Genomic DNA, 22,372 nt, shown 5'->3' with positions numbered 1-22,372 from the left:
CACCCAGGGACCCGGGAGACAGATGAGCAGTGGGCCCGGCCAGCCACTGAGATGCAGCCTGTGACCAGCTCAGGGGAGAGGGGGAGGGGAAGCAGCAGGAAGCAGCTGTAGGAAGCAGCAGCCTTTTCTGCCCCAGGCCTCCGTGGTGCTACACCTGGTGGGGGGTGTGGCCCATGGCGCAGTACAGGCCAGAGCAGTGTCTGGCAAAGCACAGAGTTCCTGGCTGAACTGGCCTGCAGGGACCCCCTTCCCAAACCCTCCGCCCCCACTATGCCTGCCCCAACACAGGTGTGGTGGCAATGAGTAACCTCTGGCCAGAGCAGGGGGCAGGCCCCAAGTGCCCCATCAGCACCTCTAACGTGGCAAAGTTGGGGGGCAGCGTGCTGTTGAGGGAACTTGAGGTGGGCCCCAGTCTGATGTCCCTTTTCCTGGGGACACCCTTGAACAGAGAGGGAAAGTGACTGGGACTGAGAGGCAGAACTGAGGTAGGGTCTCTGTTCAGAGCGTCTGAGTCACTCTGGGCAAGTGGCTCCCCCTCTCTGGGCCTCAGCCACCCCCCAAGTTAGTTGATTTCTGTGCCCTTCTCCTCCAGGTGCCACAAGGTTCAGAGCCCCTCTGTGGACTCAGAATCCTAGTGCTTCAGAGCTGGAAGGAGGAAGAGGCCTTGTTCAGCCCAGTCCCAGCCCTTCTCAGAGGGGAAACTGAGGCCAGCACCAGGTAAGGGACATGTTCGCTGGTGGCGGGTCAGGCTCAGGACCCGGGTGGAAGTGATAGATCCTGACCTGCCAACCTCAAATCCCCTCTGGGAGCTTCCTGCCCCGACACAGGCTCCCCCTCAGCTAACCCGAGAGAGGGGGCACGAGCCTGTTTGTTTGCCCGTGAAGTGGGACGAATAATTCCTACCTGCCAAGGCTGTGGTGCGCTGATGTGCATGGCTGGCACACGCGGCTCATCTCCGGGGCTCAGGGAACTCCACCTCCCCCTCCCTGGGCCGGGTGAGAGGACAGACAGGATGAGGTCTGCCTAAGTGACCCCTGGCTGAGGGGGTGGGGGTGGGGGAGGGGATGGGACAGCAGGGGTTCGCAGGTAGACAGGTAGCTCAGAGATCTCTGGCGAGTTGCAGGCCCTTTCCAAACCTCAACTTCTCTACCTGCGTGGCAAGGTGAGTGCCACCCATCTCCCAGGGCTCCCACAAAACCCCAGGACATGGTGGAGATAGATACGCTGTGTACAGGGCAGGGGGCCCAGCAAATGTGCCGCCTCGGGCTCCTGCTCACACGGACACACTCCCACGCGGACGCTGGAGGGGTCCAGGGATGAAGTGCAGGAGGCAGTCCATGTTCCAGCCTCTCAGGAGCAGAGACATGAGGCTTAGCCGGGGAAATCTCATTTGCAGAAGCTGATAAGCCCTGGCACGGGCTCCTCCCTGGGACAGGCTGGCTCAGACTCCCGGAGGTGCCATTGTCACTGTACATGTCAATGCTATTACCCGGGATTAAGAAGACCAAGGACTCCTGGGGTCCAGCCAGAACTCCTGAGCAGGTGGCCACCTCACTTCTTTCTGCTGGGAACACATTACCAGGCCAGGGGTCCCAGAGATGAGCTAGTAACACTCTACCCTCTGGGACAAAGCCTGCCACCCCCTGGGGCTGGACACTGGGTCTTGTCGCTGCCTCCACCTCATCAGGGCTCCTCAGACAGGCTGCTCTGGGCCTTGGTTCCTCATCTATAAAATGGGATAACTATTCCTTCGCCACTGAACTACTGTCTGGTAGGTGAACCATTTGGATTTCAGGTGCGATGAGCCCCAGCTGCAGGGCAGAGAGAAAAAAAGTATGGATGTTGCAGGCAAAGGGTCCTGGGATTGAATGCTGAGCTGTGTGACACATTCATTAACCTCTCTGGGCTTCAGTCCCCTCACCCATAAGAGTCATGGCTATCCTTTACCCAAAGGCTCATTTGTGTCTGACGTTTATGTTCCTTGAATCTTATATCACCCTGCATTGCTGGTGCTACTAGCCTCATTTTACAGATGAGAAGACTGAGGCTCTCTCCTTTCCCAGCTTCCTCCAAACAGCTGGGCCTGTGGCAAAGACTGCATATGTAGGGGCTGTCTGGTGGGTTTCCTGCCCCTTGTGACGGCACCTCCCTCCCGATCAGGAAAGCGTGCAAGCATGGATTACGCACAAGCTGACAGAGACTTCAATTTTTCCATCAGTCAGGAAGTACTTATTCCAGGCCAGCTATGTTCCTCAAACCCTCAGGCCCACTTGCACCTCAAGGCCTTTGCACGTGCTGTTCTCTCTGCCTGGAATGCTCTTCCCCTAATATCTGCACAACCCACTACGTCATTCAGGTCTCTGTTCAACTGCTCCCCCCAACTCCACGTAGCTGACACCAAATCTGAGGTAACCCACTGGTCACTCAACCCTGCATTTTGTCCCTTCAGGACACTCCACACTACCTGACATCATGTAGCTCTTTATTATCACACCCTCCTCGCCCGCATCATGAAATCAAAGCACGCTTTATCTTGCTCGTTGCTATCATCTGCATGCCCACAACGGGGTCAGGCATGTAGCAGGTGCTCAGGACATGACGTATAGAATGACAGCTCAGGGCTAGGGACAGGGTGTTAACTATCAGAGCGAGGGGCCCCGCTATTGATAGGGTGCTCGCAGTGTGCCAGACATGTGCTAAGCCTTCCTTTTAGCCTCATGACCCCAACTTTATGTTTCCCATTGTACAGGTGACGAAATAGGCTCAGAGTGGTGCAGTGATCTGCCCAAGACCACACAGCCAGGAACCTGGAGCAGCCTGAGCTCTTAGAACCACCAGACTTTCCAGAATCCCTGCAGAGATGATTTCCCCCCAACTCGCATGCCTCCGGTGACAGGGATCTCCGCACCCATCTGAGGCTACTTATCTGCTTCTTGAACAGCTCTGATTGTTAGAAATTGCTTCTTATATTACAAAGCCAAATCTGGCTCCTTGTACCTCTGTTTATTGGTCCCAGTGTTGTGTGGAGCCACTGAGAACACAGCCAATAGCCCCCCTCAAGGCCCCTTTTGATATTTGTTCATCTGTTATCTCGTGCCCCTGCTAGATGGCCTCAAATCCTCCCCTGCTCTTCCAACTCCGTGATGTCAAGTCTCCCACCCTTGGGCCCAGCTGCCCAAGGTCATGCTTGCTGTCAAGGTCCTTCCTAAAATGTGTCACCTGGTGCCAAGCATCAGTGCCAACGTGGTCTGAGCACTGATGGGCACCAGGGGCCCGCTGCCTCCCTTGATTCGGCACCATGCTTGTTAGAGCAATGAGTGTACACCTGCGTTGTGTCCTCACCTCGTCCTCCCGTAGATGTTGGCCCTTCACACATACTGTCAGGCAGCTCCAATGCCCTCAGAACGTCCTCTTTTTGGGTTTCACCCAAGGTGCTGGGTTTCCATCCACCCCCATTCAATCACGTCTTGTTAGTCTCAGCCCTTCGTGCTAGCTTCTCCACATCTCGGGGGAGCTGGCTTCTGCCCCTCAATGCCCAGCACCCCTCCCAGCTCTGTGCCAACCTGCACTGGGCAAGCAGGCCATGGCTGCACCGGCATCCGTGTCACGTGGAAACAGGGACCAGGCCCACAGCTCACCCCTGAGGCAGGTGGGGCACGCTGTCCAACCAGCTACTCTCTCACCCATATTCCTTACACATCCACATGTATTTACTGCACACCTACTATGTGCCCAGCACGTTAGCAGACCGATACGCCCTGCCTCCAACTTACCCAAAAGAGCTTAATAAGAACACCACCACCTCAACAGCAGCAACAGCTGACAGTTATGGGAGACGTAATTGGGTTTGCAAGGCCTCGATGTAGGCACTCAGCTCCAAGTCCAGTAACCTTGGCCTGGAAAGGGGATTGGGCTAGTTTGCAGTGTTATGGGCAGTTACGACACATTGATGGCTGGCTCACTGTGTGACCTTAGGTCAGTGCCTTACCCCTCTGGGCCTCAGTTTCCTCATCTGTTCAGGGAAGAATTGCTGTGCACACACGTGTCTCTGGTTTACAGGAGCCAACCCAAAGCCCTCTGTAAACTACCTACTGTGTCATTCCCCATGAGCTCAATGGGTCTCTGGGCCTCCCCTGCTCCCAGGGTTGTCACATCTGTCATTAGCACCTTCTCTGTGTCTAGGCCTTAGTGGAAGGAGGTAGGCAGGAGGATGGAAGGGTGTTTACCAAAAGGCCTGGCCTTGGGAAACGACCCAGCAGCCTGACACGAGTGGCCCCAACACTGGTTCTATGGGCAGCTCTTCATAGAAGGCCCAGCTAACACAGACCACTCCCTGGAACCCCACTCCCCAGCCCAAAGAAACCTAGCACCCACCCCACCCCCCTCCTGCCCACAGCCAAGGATGACCTGTATTAAAAGTCCATTTCCTAGTCCCACCCCAGGGGTCATCTCTGGCTTTCTCAGAATCCTCCAGGCTATTCAGATGACTGCCTCCCCCACTTGACCCCTGTCCCCTACCTGACTCCACTCTCCCACCTGGTCCCTGACCCCCCACCTGGCCATTGCCTTCTCCACCTGACTCCTCCCCCTCCCCCCCCACACTCCCCCGGAACCTGGTCCCTGCCTTCCCCACGTGTTCCCTGACCCCCTCCCCACCTGGCCCCTGCCTCCCCAACCTGACCCCTGACACTCCAGCTGGTCCCTGACATCCCAACTGGATCCTGCCTCCCCCAGCCTGGCCCCTGCCTCCCGCACCTGGTCCCTGCTGGCCTCTTGGCCTTGGCTCCAGTAAACCCCAGGCCCCGCTCAGCTGTAGCCCCGGGCACTACTCACCAGTCTCCACTGGACCCGCTCTTTCACCAGTGCCTGTGCACGCGCGGCTGCCTCTGCCTGCATGGTCTCCATTCATTCATTCAATAAACATTTATGGAGCACCTACTATGTACTAGGCGCCAGCTAGGCCCACCCTCCTGGCTCTGCATCTTCCACCTGCTCCTCTTCTAGGGACCCAAGGGGTGACTATTTCCCTGACTTCCAACGTCCTCAGGGCTGTCCCAAGGCAGAGTGGCATATTAGGGACCCACCAGGAGAAGCAGAGGCTCCGGGTGACAGAGAGTGAGGCCCACTCAGAGGCAGCCTTGTGGGAGAGGGATGCACAGCCTGGGGCAAGATGAAAACAGTCTTGGGCTTATATAGGCTGGGTCTAAGCACTTCTCGCATTAATTCATTTGATCCTTGGCACAACCTTATAAATTGGTACTATTATTATTCCCACTTTACAGAGGTGGAAACTGAGGTCTCATAACTGCTACACAGTGGCTTTGACCCTCTGTGGGATCAGGCTCTGGTCAAGAGATGCTGTGGAATCCTGTTTCATTTGGACAGCCATTTTTTAAAATTTTTTGAATTAGTTGCCAAAATTGAAAACTTGGGAAGATTTTATTTTTAAAATCCCCATTTCTGGAATCCACTGAAAACCCTGGGAGACATAGCTGCTCGGGGTCTGCATCTCATCAGGAACAGAGCAGGTGTCCCAAGCCCAGGTGGACCCACCCTCCTCCCTGGCTCTCTAGCTGAGGTTCTCACTGGACACTGGAGTTTTCGAGGCGAGCAACAGAGGGAACCCCAGAGTGGGGACAATTAGAATCCCAGCCTGTGTGGGAGACTCCATGAGCCTCCCAGTCTGGGACCCAAAGGTACCACCATCCCTGCCTGCCTGGTTTGGGGGCTCTGGGTCTCTGATTATGAGTCTGGGGCTCAAGAGTTCTACACTGTATCTACAATTCCTTGGTCCTACACACCTACTGAGTCTCGGCCTCTGTGGTCACCAGTTCTATTGAACTTCAAGGCGCCCTGACCTGTCCACAACCTCCACCCATTTGGCTCCAAGCAGGCCCACTGGGATGGGAACCCCAAGCCAGGGGTGCACCCAGATGGCCTCCACATTTGCCTGTCACTTTGTGGGGCCCTGGCTCTTCAACAATGCAACTTGTGTTGCTGGGTCAAGTTTGGGGCTCCTGTTGGAGCTAGGGGGTTACTCACTCCCAAATACAATTATCACCCCCATCAAACACTGCCAGCCAGCCTGGGCTGAGGTTCCCGTCAAGGCTGGCGTGGACCCCAGGGGGTCTAGGGCCTCTGCGACTGAAGCCACATCCCAGAGCTGGGCTTGCAGCAAAGGGCTCTGGGGGTTCTGGAATGGCCTCCCCACAGACTTCGGGTTCCCTTCTCTCTGCTCACCTGGGACTCCTGCCTGTCCTCCCCACTGCTTCTCCAGGCCCCAGCACCCAGGGCCCATAGACCACCAGGGTCAGGCTGAGAACCCCTCCCAGGGCCACAGCCCATCACAACCCCAAACAAGGCGGTCACACGGGGTCCCTCTCCTGGTGCTGAGACTAGTTTCTCTAGAGCAGGTGGGGGAGCCCGCGGAGGCCTGCAGCTGTGGCATCTGAGAACAAGGAAGCTCTGTCCCTGAAGAGGAGCCCCGGAAATGCCTGGGGGAGGACCACCCCATGACGGCTGGCTGCACAGAAACCATGGCTCGGGATGCGTGACCACCACGTCAGTGTGGACAACCCACAGAGACCAGCCCTCCCTAATGTTCTCCTGGAAGGGCTCCGGGATTCAGCTCAAATCCCAGCTCTGCCACTGAACCAACAGCGTGGCCCTGGCAAGCCACTTCTTACCTCTGAGTCTCAGTCTCCTTTTCTGTAAAATGGGACTAGAAGGGCACTGCCTCAGAGGGTGGTAGAGTGAATAGCTACAGAGCAGGGTCGGGCACATAGTAAGTGCTCAGTCAAGTTGACTGCTGCTGGTATGGTTATTGTGGCTTATCAGTCATATGTAGCAATGGCAGAGAAAAAAGGATGACGCTTGACCCCTGACAGTGTCTTCCTTTGTCTTGAGGGCAACACACTGCTCTTAGCCTGTCCCTGCCTCCAAGGCCTGCTGCCACCCCCTGCCTTCAACCTGGTCCCCAGCCTCGGTTTCTCTGCCATTGCCTGCGAAGCACAATGGCTGTTATAATTAACAGATTATCTCAGTGCGACAGCTGTGGTCCTTTGAAAATTGGGTTGAATAACAAGATCCTGGCGTATGGCGATTTCTTTTCATCTCCTGCTCCCTCTTTCTCTCTCTTTCATTCCAGCCTTGTTATGTATGCAAATGTTTTTTCCCCTTCCCCTCCTTCCCAACCAGTCTGGCTTCCAGTGAAGAGACGGTGGGAACTGACCCTCCTGGGCCCCTGCTGTGCACCTGGCACTAAGCAAAATGCCTGACACGAGTGACTTGGGTTATCTCCTGCAGACCTAAGTCCTGACACCTTCCTCCTGGGACCACTCCCACTCTTGAGCCGGAAGCTACACACCAGCTTTCCTCCTGCCTCCCAGGGTGCTTCCCCTCCAGCTCCTTTGCCTTCCTGAGGTCCTGGTCCCAGCCCTCTGCTCTCCTCTTCCAGCCGCCCCACCCAGCACCTCAGCCCCTCCCAAAGCTTCTCTTATCAACTTCTCTGTGCTGACCACGCCCAACCACCCAGCCGCCCCTCCCTGGCACCTGAAACTCAACTCTGCCACGCCCACGACTGGACTCACCTCTCACTGCCCGCCCAGTCCCCACCATTGCTTCTGTCCCTGTTCCCTGACCTGCACAGGCATCCACAGCTGCCCAGCTCCCCACACCTGAAGGTCTTTTGCACACCCTCCCACTACTCCTTCTCTGCTCCAATCTCCTTCCTCACCCCAGACAAATTTCTCAGTCAGCTTCCTCACTGGTCTCTATGCCTCCAATCTTACCACCCCTTCAATCCATCCTCCACCCAGCAGAGGATGAGCAAGTTCTAAAACCTAAAATCTGAGCATGACACGCTCCTATTCAAAAGCCTTCATTGGCTCCCTACTGATCTGGGAAAATTCCCACAGACATCTGAAGTCCAGCCCATGGGGTCCTGCATTGCTGGTCCCTGCTCTCCTCTCACGCCCTCCTGCCTCCCTCCACCAACTAAAATAGTCTGGTTGGGGCCCCTCCTGTTAGTTCCCACAGTCCCCCTGGGCTTCCTTCATCACAACTGGCATCATAAGTGCTGCTTTTATCCCTCGACTGAGTTCTCCATTAGAGCCCAGCATCAGGCACCCAGTAGGTGCTTATTACATATCTGTTAATGACTGTATGAAAGAAGCCTGCTCTCTCCATTTATAGATAAGGAAACCAAGCTCAGAGTAATTAATGACTTGCTCAAGATCACACCATTTGTACAAGACAAAATCAGGATTTGAACCCAGGTCTGTGATTCCAATGCCAGTCTTTTCCACTCCCTGGGGTGGGCTGTGGGGGTCAGCTTCTGCACAGATCTCAGGGGACTTAAATCTGAGATAAGAATTGATAAGGAGATGGGACTCCCTACCCAGGCTGTTATGCCTCAGCTTTGGACTAGCCACATGACTCCCAGGGCCTCAGTCTGCTCATCTGTAAAGTGGGAAGGAGCCCCATCTCAGGGGGTCACTGTGGGGGCAGAAACTCAGGTCTTGGAAGAAGTCCATCCTGCCAACACCTCCAAACCCAACTGCAGTGCCCTTGGCAGGCACTCCTCAGAGCTTGGGGGCTTCCTAGGATGGGAGATGTCACATAGGACAGAGAACCCTCTCAGCGCTAGTGGGAGAAGCATGGGGGACTTGGGGGTCAGATCATGACCTTGGGCTAAAAGCTTCCCCATCTCAGCCTTGGTGTCCTCATCTGTGAAGCGGGCCCAGTTACGCTCACTTATTAAGGTTGTAATGGGGACCAATATGTAAAGTGCCTAGTGCGGTGCAGCCACCATCACAGCCACAAGGTTCTACGGGAGTGTGACCCTGAAGTGTGTCCCAGGGAGAGGGGAGGAGAAGGGGGAAGCACCAAGCAGGGTCATCTGCTCCTGACTCTCCATCCTCAACAGAATAGAGCTCAAACCCCAAAGTGTAGCCCCTCCATACGGATCCCACCCACCCTCCTAAGCTCGTACCCCACAACATCCCTTCACAACCTACGGAGTTGCAGGGTTGCCCATCTGCATGTCCTCTGGGCCTTTGCTCATGCTGTTCCTGAGTCTGGGGTGCCATTCCCACCCTTCCGCCCCACCCTGCCTCCTCCCAGACCTCATGCCTCCGCCTCCAAGAAGGCTTTAGAGATTTCTTCTCTGCAGGGAGAGTGACAGACTCCCTGCTCTGCCCCCATCCCAATTCCATCCCCATGGAATCCTGGAAGGATCCTAGAGATTGTCTCACTCCACCTCTCCTCCCCCCGTTTTACAGATGGGTAAACTGAGGCACAGATGAGGGATAACAGCTCTCCAGGGATGCCCTTGAACCCAGGTATCTCTGTTGCTTCCAGCCCTACAGGTGGCTTCTTTCCTGGCTCTGAGCTTTGTTCAGCCCTTGCCTGTCTTCTCCATGCCCCCTGCCCAGAGCTACCTGAGGACAGAACCTCCATCTTCCTCTCTGCTCCCCCCACCCCAGTGCCTAGCCTAAGGCCTGGCGCATAGTAGGCACTCAGTAAATGTCTGTTGAATTGAATTGCGCTCAGGGCAGCCAGTCGTCTCTGCTCTGTAAGAGAAGCATAGAGTTAGTGGAGCTGTTCCCATGGCGACGGAGGTGGGAACCAAGCTGGTAGGTGAGGAGTCCAGCCTCCCAAGGACCCCTCGGGCCCTGGGAAGGAGATAGGGTCTGGGAAGCTGGAACATTCGGACTTAGATGAGTCCAAATTCTGTCCCAATGGGCAGCATGACCCTGGCAAGTCACACCGCCCCTAGGGCCTCAGTGGCCTCATGGGTCCAGTGATGACCCTCGAGTCCCTAGGGGCTCTGAGGACTGTCTGTGATGAGGACCAGAAGAGACATGAGGCGTATAAACAGTGACTCGAGCACCTAGTACTCAGAGCCTGACACACAGAGTCGGGTGGGAATTACGGCCAATTCTACAGATAAGGAAACTGAGGCTGGGGAGGGGGGCGGCTTGCCTGAGGCCACGCAGCCCGTGCGCTTGCTTGATGCCGTGCTGTATACACGGTCTCCCTGCAGAGCTGGAGGGAAGCGAGCCATGATAACAAACCCCAGACAAAGACTTCGAGCTCACCAAAGGGTGATCCAGCCCAGGCCCGGAGGGCGACAGTTCTCTAGGCAAAGCGCCCAGCGTGTGCTCCAGGGCTGTCAAGGGAAAGGAGAGAAGCCACATTCTCCCTTCCCCATGGGGGTGAGCTCTGACTCAACAGCCCCCAGAGGGTTCAAAGCCATCCTGAGATCTATGGGCTGCAAAGGCCTGGGCCAGCCCCAGTGTTAATATAGATCAGCAAAGACTATAAATACACAGCCAGGCCAGACACACCAGGGCTACGCCTGAGGGGCAGCCCAGCGGGGGCTGGAACCCCAGCCCTGACCCACGGCCTCTACCCTTGGGCCTCGGTTTCCTTCTCTATCAACAGCAACCTACACCATGACCGTGACGGTTCAAGTTCTTCACCCGACAATCTAGAGTTCCCTGTCCCAGCCAGGCTGACATGGGGGAGGCCCTGGGGGCCTTGGCCAAAGACCTGGGGAGGAAAAGAGAAAGACACAAGACAAGCTCGCCCTGGGTCCACCTGGGACAGCTAAGGGAGGAGCTTGGATGTGCTTCTACTCACTGGCCTGGAGCCTGGGAGAGTCAGGGAAAGAGGCCTAGCCGCCAGCTAGTCACTCATTCACTACCTCATTCATTCCAACAGCCATTCTTTGAGCCTCTCCTGCTGGGAGCTGAGGACTCCCAGCCAAAAGACAGTCTCGCCTGGGTGGGAGCTCTACTGGGGAAGACAGCAAGATAAACAAACACCTCTCGGCTGCCCCTGCCCACATCCGGGTCTGACTATCCTCTGGCTCCTGTGGCCCAGCCCAGCTTGCATCAGGAACCCTGGCTTCACACCTGCCTTCTGCCTGGACAGGGACCGTGAGGACAGTCTCACTCTCCCTGTAAACCCAGGGCCCAACACGACACCCAGGAGGCACTCCATAAATGTTCATGTGCTGAAAGGATGAATGAGGTACCATGGGGGCATAAAACAGGGTGCCTGTGAACAGAGCTGTGACATCGGCTGGGGGTGGGGGGCAGAAGGAGGGAAGATCTCACTTTACCCAGCACCAACTGTGTGCCAGACGTGCACACTCAATACACAATAGCCATGTTGTTACCCCCACTTGAAAGATGAGGAAACTGAGGCTGAGAGACGCTAAGGGATGTACGCAAGGACCCAAAGCTACAAAGTGGCCCAGCACGCACAGCTCCCCAGAAACGAGAAAGGGCTGGTGCATACAAACTCCCAGTACAGATACTCTAAGCATCACAGGGATGACATTTGCAGAGTCTGGGGACTCCCCAAAGGCTGGGCACAGGTGAGGGGTCAGCATCCCATTTTCTCATCAAAGCCTCGAAAGAGCCCTGAGTGGCAGACAGACCCTCACACGACAGGTAGAGAAACTGAGGCTCCGAGAGGTGACCTGGGCCCCAGGCCCAACAAATACTCTGAAGGCCCTTCCTGGTAAGTGCACGGAGGGACTCTCCTGCTCCCTAGCACTACCACCTCCAGTCCCTCTGAGATTCACAGCCAAAGGGTGTAGACTTGGGCCCAGGCCCAACTCTGCCCCTCCTGGCTGAGTAACTTGGCAGTGACCAGCCCCCTCTGAGCTCCAGCTTCCCCAGGACCCATCTCCTCTGCCCTACCCCACACAGCTGCTGCAAGGAGCAAAGGGATAGACTGATAAGAGATATCCCCCCCTTACAAACTGTAAGGTGTTGTCCATATTGAAGGCAATTTGTTACTGTTGTACTTTCCTTGGCCTTCCTCAACCTCTTCTCTGCCCTCCTTTCTAGAAAGGTTATGACAGTTATCAGATGCTTGCACTGTGCCTGCCCCTATGCTAAGGGCTTTTCACACATTTCATCCACAGGATACTAGGAACCGGGTACTATTTTTATGCCCATTCTGCAGATGGGGAAATTGAGGCTCAGAGAAGGTAAGTGACTTGTTCAAGGTCACACAGGAAGAAATGAGAGCACTAAGCCATAACACTGAATATGTGCCCCCGAGTGCCTGTGCCCTTTGTGGTGCTAGAGTCCTCTGGTTCATTAAGGCCCACCTGCTCCCCGGTTTATGCGACTTCCCAGATGTATGCAATATTCATATTTCCAGCAGCAGCAGCAGCTCACACACTCCTTTCCAAAGCCTTCAGGAGCCCCATTAATCATTCAGACACACCTGCATATTCATTAACTACCGAATTAATACAGAGCCCCTTATTACTTCAGGCCTGCTGCCTTCATTCATTATTAAACTCCCCTGATGAATGATCACATCCCTCTTTCACAGAGGGGGGCAGCTACCAGGCCCCCAAGCCAGTAGGTCTGCTCCCAGCGCCAACTGCTGTGTGACCTTGAGCCAGGCCCTCACCCTCTCTGGGCCTCCTGCATGTTTACCCGGTAAAATCAGGCAAAGCACAGTATCTAAGCACCACCCAGGCTCATCTAAGTCGGCCCTGTCCTGTCCTTCGGCAGACTCCTGGGTCCCTTCCCTACACTTATGTGTCTTTCTTAGATTCACATAACCTTCTGTTCTCCATGAAACAGGAGCCTGTCCTCTCTGTAGTTTTCCCAATCTTCCCCCACTGTAGCCTCCACTCACACCTGGGCCTGGGCTTTGCAGCCAGTGGGCCTTGGGCCCTGGCACAGACCCATCATCTTGAGGACATTGTCTATCCCCAATTGCTTGGCAGACCATGACATGTCCCAAATCAGAGACACGACTAACCCCACAGACAGCAAAGGTGGACTCCAGCTGCAATACAACAGCGACAACAATAATAATAATAGCACCCAGCATTTCCTGAGCAGGTACCATGTCCCAAGCCTGTGCTCAGTCCTGTACTTTCCTTCTTAGAACAACCTCCACTTTACAGATGGGAAAACCGAGGCCAGTGAGGTCCAGGCCATCTCCCCAGGAAATGCTAGTGCCAGCTATAAACTAGGCCTCTCTCACTTGGGGTCCTGAACTCTTCACCACCACATATGACACCTGGAGGCAAGACCCCCGGCTGCTGTCTTGCCCCGGCTCCATGCTTCCCTGATGGTTCCTCTATGTGCCCATCCCGGCCTACTGGAGCTGTAGCCAGGACAGAACAGATCCCCCATTCCCTGACAGATGACCTGATCAATCTTCATTATGCCTGGCGCTGAGCAGAGCCCACGAATGAAGCGAGAGGATGCCACCGCTGGCGTCTCCCTGCTGCCTCTGACCTGCCTTCCACCTCCACTCCACGGCGCCTGTGCGCAGGGCCGCTCACTGGGCTGCCAACGATAGCAGGCCAAGCCGCCGCTTCCTGCAACTACTGGGCCTGAGGCTTCCCTCCCAGACCCACTGGCTATGTGACTGTGGACTCATTACCAAACCTCTCTGTGCCTCGGTCCCATCATCTGAATCACACCTGACTCTGCCTTCTGCCTTGTCCCTCCCTCATCTTCAATCCACCCCAACACCTGTCCAGGGCTCACACCTGATGGCTCTTGTCTGTACAGAAACCACTGCCTCTCAGCACCTCCAGGCATCCTCCCCTCCCCTCTGCTCAGGTGTTGGACAGCCTCTCAAAATGCCATCTCTCTGAAGGACCCACTGAAGACCTTGCTCTTAAAGCCCTTCCAGAAGCTTCCATGGCTCCCAGACTGAAGCCAGAAATCCTCTTGAAGGTCAAGGCCCACAAGGCCTGACACAGCTGCCCACTCGAGACCCTCCCTCCTGCTTTGCCCTCAAGACAACTCCCCCTTCTCCACAGGGACTGTCCCCATTCTTGTCTGACCCTGTGGTAGGTGTCTGTCCTCCCACACCATCGGGGACACCCGGCCAGCACCATGTGCTCCCTGCTGCAGCTCCGGACCTGGCACAGTCAGCACAACAATCCTGTCAAGCCAAGGCAGCAAACCCACAGGGCTGTGGTCGATGCCAACAGGGAACCTGGTAGACCACAATGAAGATAATGAAGACCTTGCCAATCTCTTTCTGTGTGCAGACATAGCCCCCCACCTAACAGAATGACATGGTGAAGGTCATCAGACCCATTTCCCAAACGAAGAAACCGAGGCCCAGAAAGTGGCCTCCCTGTTGGTAAGTGGTGGGGCCGGGACTCAAGCCCTGCGATCAGCTCCCACACACTGAGCACTAACCGCCTGCCAGACCCCAATAAGCGCTTTACATTAATTAACTCATCCAAGGCTCTCCACAGCCCTGTGAGATGGACACTATTACACTCACTTGAGATGTGAGGAAACTGAGGCTTAGAGTGAAGCCACTTGCCCAAGGACACACAGCTGGGAAGTGGAAGAGCCTGAGACACACCGAGATGGAGCCATGAAGCTATTCCGCCCCTCCAGCTCACTCAAATCTCCTTCCCTCAGCAGCCTCAGAGCTCTGGGTGAGAGGCGTCACCTTTGCTGGCTCCCCCACCATCCTGGCTTCGTGGCTGCAAGGACTTGACAAGGTCCTTCCCTTTCTGGGCCCTGGCTTCCATCTGTAAGGGGGTGGATGAGACACCCGGGGATCCCTTCAGCAGTGGCACATTATCGACACGCCTGTGGGCCTACTACATATGCATCAGGCTCCGGGCTGGCAAAACTGGTCTCTGGCCTGCAGGGGACCAAAAGGGCTGGGAAACCCAGGGTGGGAAGGGGCAGGGAGCTCATTCAGGGTTTGGGTACAAACAGGATACAAGCCCCTGACTGCTGTCACCAAGAGCAGCACAAAGCCAACAGAGGCCAGAGGAGAGGCGGAGGGTGTGGCTAATCCCCAGGCACCAAAGCTGATGATTAACTGGGAGGACTTGGCACCTTGAGGTCCTGCTGTCACCCAGGGGGGCTGGAAATCCCCAGAGGGGCTGCACTCCCCATCTAATGAGCACCTGCTTCCTGCCTGGTCTAGTATTCCTGGCACATTGCAGAAGAAACAAAAATGAACGAGGAACTCGTAGACTAGTAGGGGACTCAGGAAAACAGAAACCCAACGCACACCCACTGGCGATTTTTGCTATTTAAGGAAACCCTCCTGCGAATTATTTTGTAAAATAAATAACCGGTCTCTAATTTCTCTTCTAAAATATCAAATTGTCATAGATTGGGGTTGCTCAGAGTGAGGTAGCACACGTGGCCTTCTGGGTGCTTCCCCATTGCACATCCAGTGTGAGGACCATGGCAGAGTGGCCCCTCTGTCCCAGCCCCCAACATGGACCAGCATACAGCAGGTGCCAAGTAAGTCTGGCCAAGCAGACTCCGTTAGCACACACATTTCCAAGCCCCAGTATCAAAGCTTCTGTATGTGGAGACCCCACCCCAGTACACTTTGCTTAGTCCAGCTTCGGACGCTCTGGGGTACTTTAGAGAAGATCAGAGATGGCACTTCCCTTAGCACATCCAGGCCCCTGTCATATAACATAAAGAAACTGAGGCAGGAGAAGGTAAGAGCCTTGCCCAAAGCCCCGCAGCCACACCCCATCTCCTTCCAGGGTGCCGCTTCCTGCCCCGGCCCCCTAAACACTGTTGCTCCTCTGGGCTCCGTCCTCAACCTACCTACGCCTGGGTGACCTCATGCCCCTGGTCGCCCAGATCCTGGCCTTTGCCTGCTGGATGCCTCCACAGGTGCTCTCAGATGGCCCAGGTCCAGGTCACCTGCTGGCCCAAGCCCACTCCTGCCCACATGTCTCCTCTTGGTCAAGGTTACCACCACTCCTGCCTGCTTACTCAGGCCACAGATCTCAGCTTCATACTCAACTCCTTCCCTTCCCACCAGAAGATGATGACTAAACCGGCCACCAAGTCTGCCACTTCTGTCCTCAAAAGCCTCCCACATTATCCTTTGCTCCCCCCCCCCCCCCCGCCACCAGGACAGGCTACCCTCATCACTCGTCAGTTGCCTACGGTGGCCTCCGTCTCCTCCAGCTCCTCCGTACAGCGGCCAGAAGGAGTTTTCCAGAGGGCAGCTCTGATGCTTCCTCTCCTGCTCAAGATCTTTCCAGGGCTCCCTGCAGCCCAGGGACAGAGGCCAAGTTCCTTGCCGGCATTTGAAATTTCTGTGAGGTGGGCCCACACCATCCCCACCTCCTGCCCCAGCCACGGCCCTCCTCACATTCCCTACCCACACCAGATTGCCCACCCCTGCACTGACATACATCCTTCCTTCTCCCTGACATTTGCCACCAACCCTGTGAACCTCTACTGGCTTCAGCTCAGGCATCACCTCCTCCAGGAAGCCCGCCCTGAACCCTAGTCTGGCTTCACTACTTCACAGCACCTTCACATTCACCAGCAAGAAGTGACATTCCACTGCCCGCCGAACAGTCACCATTTCCCTTCCTGAGGGCCAAGAGGGCACCATGTGCCCTTCTATGCTCCCAGTGCCAGCAGGAAGCCTGTGGGGAATTGGAAAAGGAAAAGTTCGCCACAGCCCCCCAGGCATGTAATTCCCAGAGGCCCTCTGCCCCCGCCCACCTACCTCCCCGCACTGAGCGGGGTCATTATTAATCTGGTGACAACAGGGCCTCCCAGTCCTTTATCACTATTATTGTTGTGACCATGCTGCGGCTCCTGCGCCTACGCTGGCCTCAGCCTGTCCCGGGCAGTGTGATCAGGCAGGTGCAGGGAAATCAGGGGACCATGAATGGAGGCCATCCCAGGAGCCTCACCTGGGCCAGCAGCCCTTATCTGGGCACCTGAAGACCCTTTTACAGATGAGGAGACTGAGGCTTGGAAGGCAAGCAGCTGAACTGGGGTCTCATGGTTGCTGGAGGCTGAGCTAGGGATCAGAACCGAACTCCTGCCCACTCTCCTTGCACCGGATCTGGGAGCCTTCAAAGCAGGAGGAGGGGGACGTTTATGGAGCATCTTGGGCTGGGCATTTTAGGTGTTCATGGAGGCCATGAGCACCGAGGAGAGAGCACCGCATTTGGGTCTCCAAACAACTAGGAGTCAGACCCTTGTTCTGTACCCCTCCCAGCTGTGTGGCCTCTGGCAGGCTGAACAGCTTCTCTGAGCAGATTCCTCATCTGTCCCTGAGAATGGGAGGCTGCCCTGCAGGCCTGCCCTGGGGGTTCAACGAGATTGCAATGACCTCGGCCCATAATTAGGGAGCATCACCCAGGCCCGGCTGTTGGTGGATTACCTCATCTAATCCTCACAGCAATACCCCAAGAGGCAAGTTCTAAGTATCCCCATTTTACAGACAACAAAATGAAGGACCCGGGGTCAGAGGACCTGCCCAAAGCCACGCAGATGTATGTGTGCAGCTGAGCACACAGCACTGGGTAGCAGGCATGGGGTGGGTCCTCACTAATGAGATTCTTTCTCAGCTCAGATCTTCCCTTTAATCCTTCAAAGGCATCCTGACTAGACTGGCCTCCCCCATCTCCATTTCAGCCCCTGCTGTGTCCTCCCTTCCACCTCCACAGAGCCGAACCCTCCTGGCCCTCTGCCACCCTGATCAAACGCCACCTCGTCCACAGGCTTCCCTGTGCTCTGCCACCCTCTCTCCTGTCCATCGCTTTGCCACCTCCCATTAACGCTGCCCCCACAGGTGCAGCGGTCTCCTAAAGGAGACAGGAGCCCAACCCCCCACCACCCTGCCTCCACCCATCATCCTCCACAGTGTTGCCAGAGAAAACTTCCCGAAGCGCAAGTAGGCTCGTGGGTCCCTGCCCTGCTCGGAGTCTCCCCAGTCCTTATCCCAGCATTCAAGATGTCTCATGATCCAACTGGGCCCTGTCTCTGCAAATCTGCCCTCCAACACCCTCCTGTAATGAGGACACTGTCAGAACAAACTACCCCCCGTGCACACATACGCATACATGCATGCACGCACGTGCACACACATGCCCCCCCACCCTGGCACTGGGCTTCCTTGACTCCTCCCTTACTTGGGCCCCTCCCTCAACCCCCATCTCTACCACCCCCAGCTCCCCATCCCTCCAGCCCAAGTCTAGAACAGCGCCTCCAAGAACTCCCTTCCCCAATTCATTCCTCCGTTCTTCCCACTCCATACCCTGTCCTGAAACACATCATCCACACCCATTTCTAAATGGCCGGCGTGCCCCCTGTTGCTGGAAGACACACAGTCCAGACTCCTCCTGGCCTGCCTCCTGAGCTGACTCCTCGTGGCCTGGTCATAAGCTCTCCCTCCTCCCGGACTCCTGGGCCCTAGCACGTGAACTTCTCACCTTTCTCTGAACTCATACCTTTCCGTTTGAAACTCCCAGGACCTGGTGTGCCCTCCTGCCCCATCCTCACCTCATGAATGACACTCCTCACCATAGACTCAAGGCCACCTCCTACAGGAAGCCCTCCAGCGCAACCAGGCATCAATCACCCTAGTCTACCTTCCCCCTTGGCTGTGGGATCCCTGACAGCAGGGACTGTTCTCATTCACCCCCAGGTCCCCAGCGCTTTGCACAATGCTTGGCCCACACCAGATGCTTTAGAACTGTCTGCAGAATAACCTACTTCCCTCCAGAGCCTTCCCTGAGCTCCTGGAGGCAGAGGAAAGAGCTCATTAGCCAACACCAGCAGGAATCTGGCCCCTTCTCCCCTCCTCCACCACTCACCTGAACTACCACAGTGACTGTCACCTTCCTCCCTGTCACCACCCTTCCCTGTCTGCTGATTCTCATTGGGTGGGAATAAAATCCCAGGCCTTTCCTGACTTCCTTTCTTCACTTTGCAGCTCCCGACCCTGACCCTCCTGAGCCTGCCTGTTGAGTGCAGCCTGTAAGCCCCTGGAGGGCAGGACCCCATTTTACACTCCCCAAGGTCTCCAATACCTACCACAGTGCAGGAGTTCAAAAGTCTCCTGGAACAAATGCGTGAGTGAATGAGACAGTGCTGGGTTCAAATCCCATGCTCTGCCTGGACCTGTTTCCCCATCTGTAACTGCAGACCACAGTCCTTGCCTTGCCTTCTTTGCAGGGCGATCTAAAAATAGAGATCAAATGACGGATGGCATCAGCCCAAAAGTGCTTTCAAAACCATAAGTCGCTACACACCTGGAAGAGACTTTTAATTCCAAAGGAGTACAAACCGAGGCTGAGGTTAAGTATTTCTCTCAGTCATTCATTTAATAATACTAATTCTCAAGCATGGGGCAGGTGCGGGCATCCACGGTGACCACGATAGACGTGGCTTTGCCTTGAGGAAGCTCACAGCTGGAAGGGAGTCGTGCAGGAGACCAGTAATTGCAGGAGGAACGTGGGGAGCTACAGGGCTGCCGGACCAGGTGGCCCAGGCTGGGGAGGGGTGTCCAGTAAGGCCTCCTAGAGGACGGATCATCCCGTTCTCAGGCCCATCGGAAACAAAGGGTCCCCAAAGAGCTAGGTCAACTAGCAAAGGGGGCATGCCACCCCCACAAGCCCATGTCATCTCAGATAAGCAACGTCATTTTACAGATGAGGAAACTGAAAAGTCCAGGGAAATTGAGGCCTGGAAGCAACATGTTTCAGACCCCACAGCTGTTGGGCAGCAAAGCAGGTGGTCTTTGGGCCTCCTGCACTTTCTGAGGCCCCTGGGGAAGCTTCTAGAAACAGTTTCTAGAACATTCAGACTCTGCACTAAAGACCCAACTGCTCTAATGGCTTCCAGGTCAGCTTCTCCCAGACACAGCAAGGGAGCCACAGCCGCAGGAGGCTAGCACCACGCACACAGTGGGCCATCAGGAAACACCTGCAGCTGGATCTGAAGAAATCACCAAAACAGCCCAAACAAACCCTCCATCGTAGGACCTACTTAATGTGAGCGAGGGGCGGCTGCCCTGGGAAATTTCCTGTGACTACACTGGGCCCAGGCAGCCTTCCCTTTAACGCATGCAAATGCAAATGAGGGGCATAAATTTCTGCTTACTTAACTTCACAAATGTTAACAAGCTCATAAAAAATAAGTTATTCTTCCTCAGCTCCACAACACCCTTCATTTGTTTAATTTTGTTTCTCCTCCCTCCACAGCTTCCTCTATGAGAGAAAAGGAAAAGCTGCAGATTTTCGTGTTTCCCTGCCAAATGGGTCTGCCCTTCCTCCCTCCACCCTGCCCCAATGAGGCTGGAGGGAAAACCCCCAGATAAGGAATCAGAAGGCCCAAGAGTAAACCCTGCTCTCTCCACCACAGCTGTGTGACCTTGGGCTCTAACTTAACCTCTCTGGTTTAATTGCCTTATCTACAAAACAGGAATTGCAGTTGCATCCTGCCTGCCTCGGGGGCTGGTGTGAGGATCAAACAAAATAATTCCCGTAAAGTTCTTAGCTCCCTCCTGGTACAGAGCAAGCCCTCTATAAATGTTAGCCCTTGTTATTATGTAAAGGAGAGTTAAATACCCCCCAGTTAACCCATTTGTAGAGTTTGCCTTCTGGGGCAAGCTGGCAGCTCCAAATGCAGCCTGCAGATCAGTTTTGTTGGCCAGCTCAGTATTGATACAAATCCTAGTTTGATGCCATTAGGCAGACCCTGAGCCCTGGAGTTTACCACAGGCCCCACTGCACCCTATTGCCTTACTGGGACCAGATGCACACCTTCCAGGGCCCTGGCTCTGTGGACATCTGAGTTTGCCATCCCTAGTTTATGCTTTTCAAAAGCTGATTTCACTGAATGCATCATTAGGCCCAGCTGACAGATAAGGAAACTGAGGCTCACGGAAGGGCAGCCCACAGGAAGAGTCCAGTCATCAATCCTAGCCCACTTTCTCTCCTCAGTCTCTGCCCCACCATGCCAGCTTAAGAGATGCCTCCTTGGCACATGGAAAAGCAAACGACCCATTAACCAAGTGGTGGGAGAGACAACGCTCGGCCTCCATGGGCTCAGGTGTTCTAAAAAAAAAGGTGTGTAGCTGAGTAGGAGTCAGGACCTGCCCTGGGCTTCATCCCACCCCAGCATGCCAAGGCCGCAGCAGAGCCCATCCAAAAGATGGGGGACGGGGTTAGAGCTGGCGCATTCCCCTCAGGTCCCTTCTGTATCCCCCACCTTGAGTGCACCTCCAGGACTGGCCTTGGCCAGAAACTGCACCTTGTTTGCCCACACTGGCCATCTTCTGTCAGCACAAAGCATGAAAAGCCAAGGCCCCAACCTGCTTCAGTCAGAGTTACCGTGGGGGTATACCTCATGGTCTCCCATCTGACAGAAGAGGAAACTGAGGCCCAGGAGGAACAGACTCCCTATGGTTACAGAGGAAGACTCGAAGCCTGGCCTTCAAAAAGCTGGTTTGTGCCACCCTCCAGCCAGCACCACCAGCAAGATCCAGAAAACAGTGCCCAGAACCATCCTGAGAGGTGAGCCCCACTACAGCTGCACCAGCTACCCCCTCCAGGCCTTGATTTCCCCAACTGGGATCAATATGGCTGACTCTGACACACTGAGCTGTTCTTCAAGAGGAGAAGAAGGTGGAGCTGGGAGCCTCAACAACCGCAACGTGACTGCATGTGCCTTAACTTTCTCGAGAGGAAGGTGAGACTTCCGTCCCTTCTCTTCCCCAAAGCCCCTCCCAAAGGGCACCCCCTGTCCTGCATCCAGCAGTGGCACAAGAAGCGACCGAGTGGTTACCATGGGGCTTTCCACGGCTCACCTGGTGGGTGCAGTTATGCCCATTTTCAGACAAGGAATTGGAAGCACAGAGAAGCTAAGTAATTTGCCCAGAGCCACACAGGAAGAAACAGAGTAGCATGGACTGGTAGACAGACCAATGGACAAGGATGGAGAGCATAGCCCTGCTTATTGGTGTCCAGAGGAGACCACAGAAGGATGAGAGGAACAAGGTCAGGATGGAGGAGGCAGAGGACCAAGTGCAGAACCTGGGGCCGAGGGAGGTAGCCCCACAGCTGCTGTCAGCTGTAGAGACTGGCCCCTCCAATAGCTCTCATCACTGCACACTTGCTTCTGTAGCCCTGCATGCCCATCGTTAGTCTCAGTAGTATCTCAAGTTCAGGCCACTTCAGTCTTCTCACCAATTTCAAATTGCCTCTCCGTGCTTCTCCACAGGCAGATCCAGCCATCAGTCCATTCCTCCTACTCAACAAAGCATGGCTCCCAGCTGTTCAGGGCCTTGCCCAAGCTCCCACTAAGCCAAGAGTGGCCGGCCGAGTGGGTGCTCCAACCCAGACACTTCCATGCTCTCCGTCCTGGGACCGCCAGCTGCTGCGAGAGAGGGTGGAGCCAGGGTCTGTGATGGGCGGGGCTATGAGAGGCAGGGGTGGAGCCTGGCAGGTGGGGGCGGGCCGAGAGAAAAGGCTGGATCTCCTCCCGGTCTCGTTGCCCTGGCAACAGGACTAATTAATTCCAAGTCGGGCTCCATCTGTGCCTTGGCTGGATGGTTGGTTTGG

General features: G+C 55.4%; 1 protein-coding gene across 8 annotated transcripts in view; it reads right to left on the bottom strand.

The window, feature by feature from the left end:
* Window positions 1-22,372, bottom strand: part of ELFN2 (extracellular leucine rich repeat and fibronectin type III domain containing 2) — a 55,762-nt gene that overhangs the window by 11,182 nt on the left and 22,208 nt on the right. The window contains exon 3 of one of the 8 annotated variants that reach the window (XM_074326365.2): window positions 18,843-18,989. The exons of 5 other annotated variants lie outside the window; for them this stretch is intronic. The gene's annotated coding sequence lies outside the window, so the exon portion shown is untranslated. Of the gene's footprint in view, window positions 1-3,773; window positions 3,897-4,833; window positions 9,056-18,842; window positions 18,990-22,372 lie in introns of those variants that run through there. 2 more of the 8 variants (XM_074326363.2, XM_088796589.1) reach the window with 2 other exon arrangements.

The sequence above is a fragment of the Rhinolophus sinicus genome, chromosome 1 (assembly GCF_057876585.1).
Source record: "Rhinolophus sinicus isolate RSI-liver-muscle chromosome 1, RSI-T2T, whole genome shotgun sequence".
NCBI classification, from domain to species: Eukaryota; Metazoa; Chordata; class Mammalia; order Chiroptera; family Rhinolophidae; genus Rhinolophus; species Rhinolophus sinicus.
Note: the sequence above shows the minus strand (reverse complement) of the source record. Positions and strands in the feature narration are given on the sequence as shown.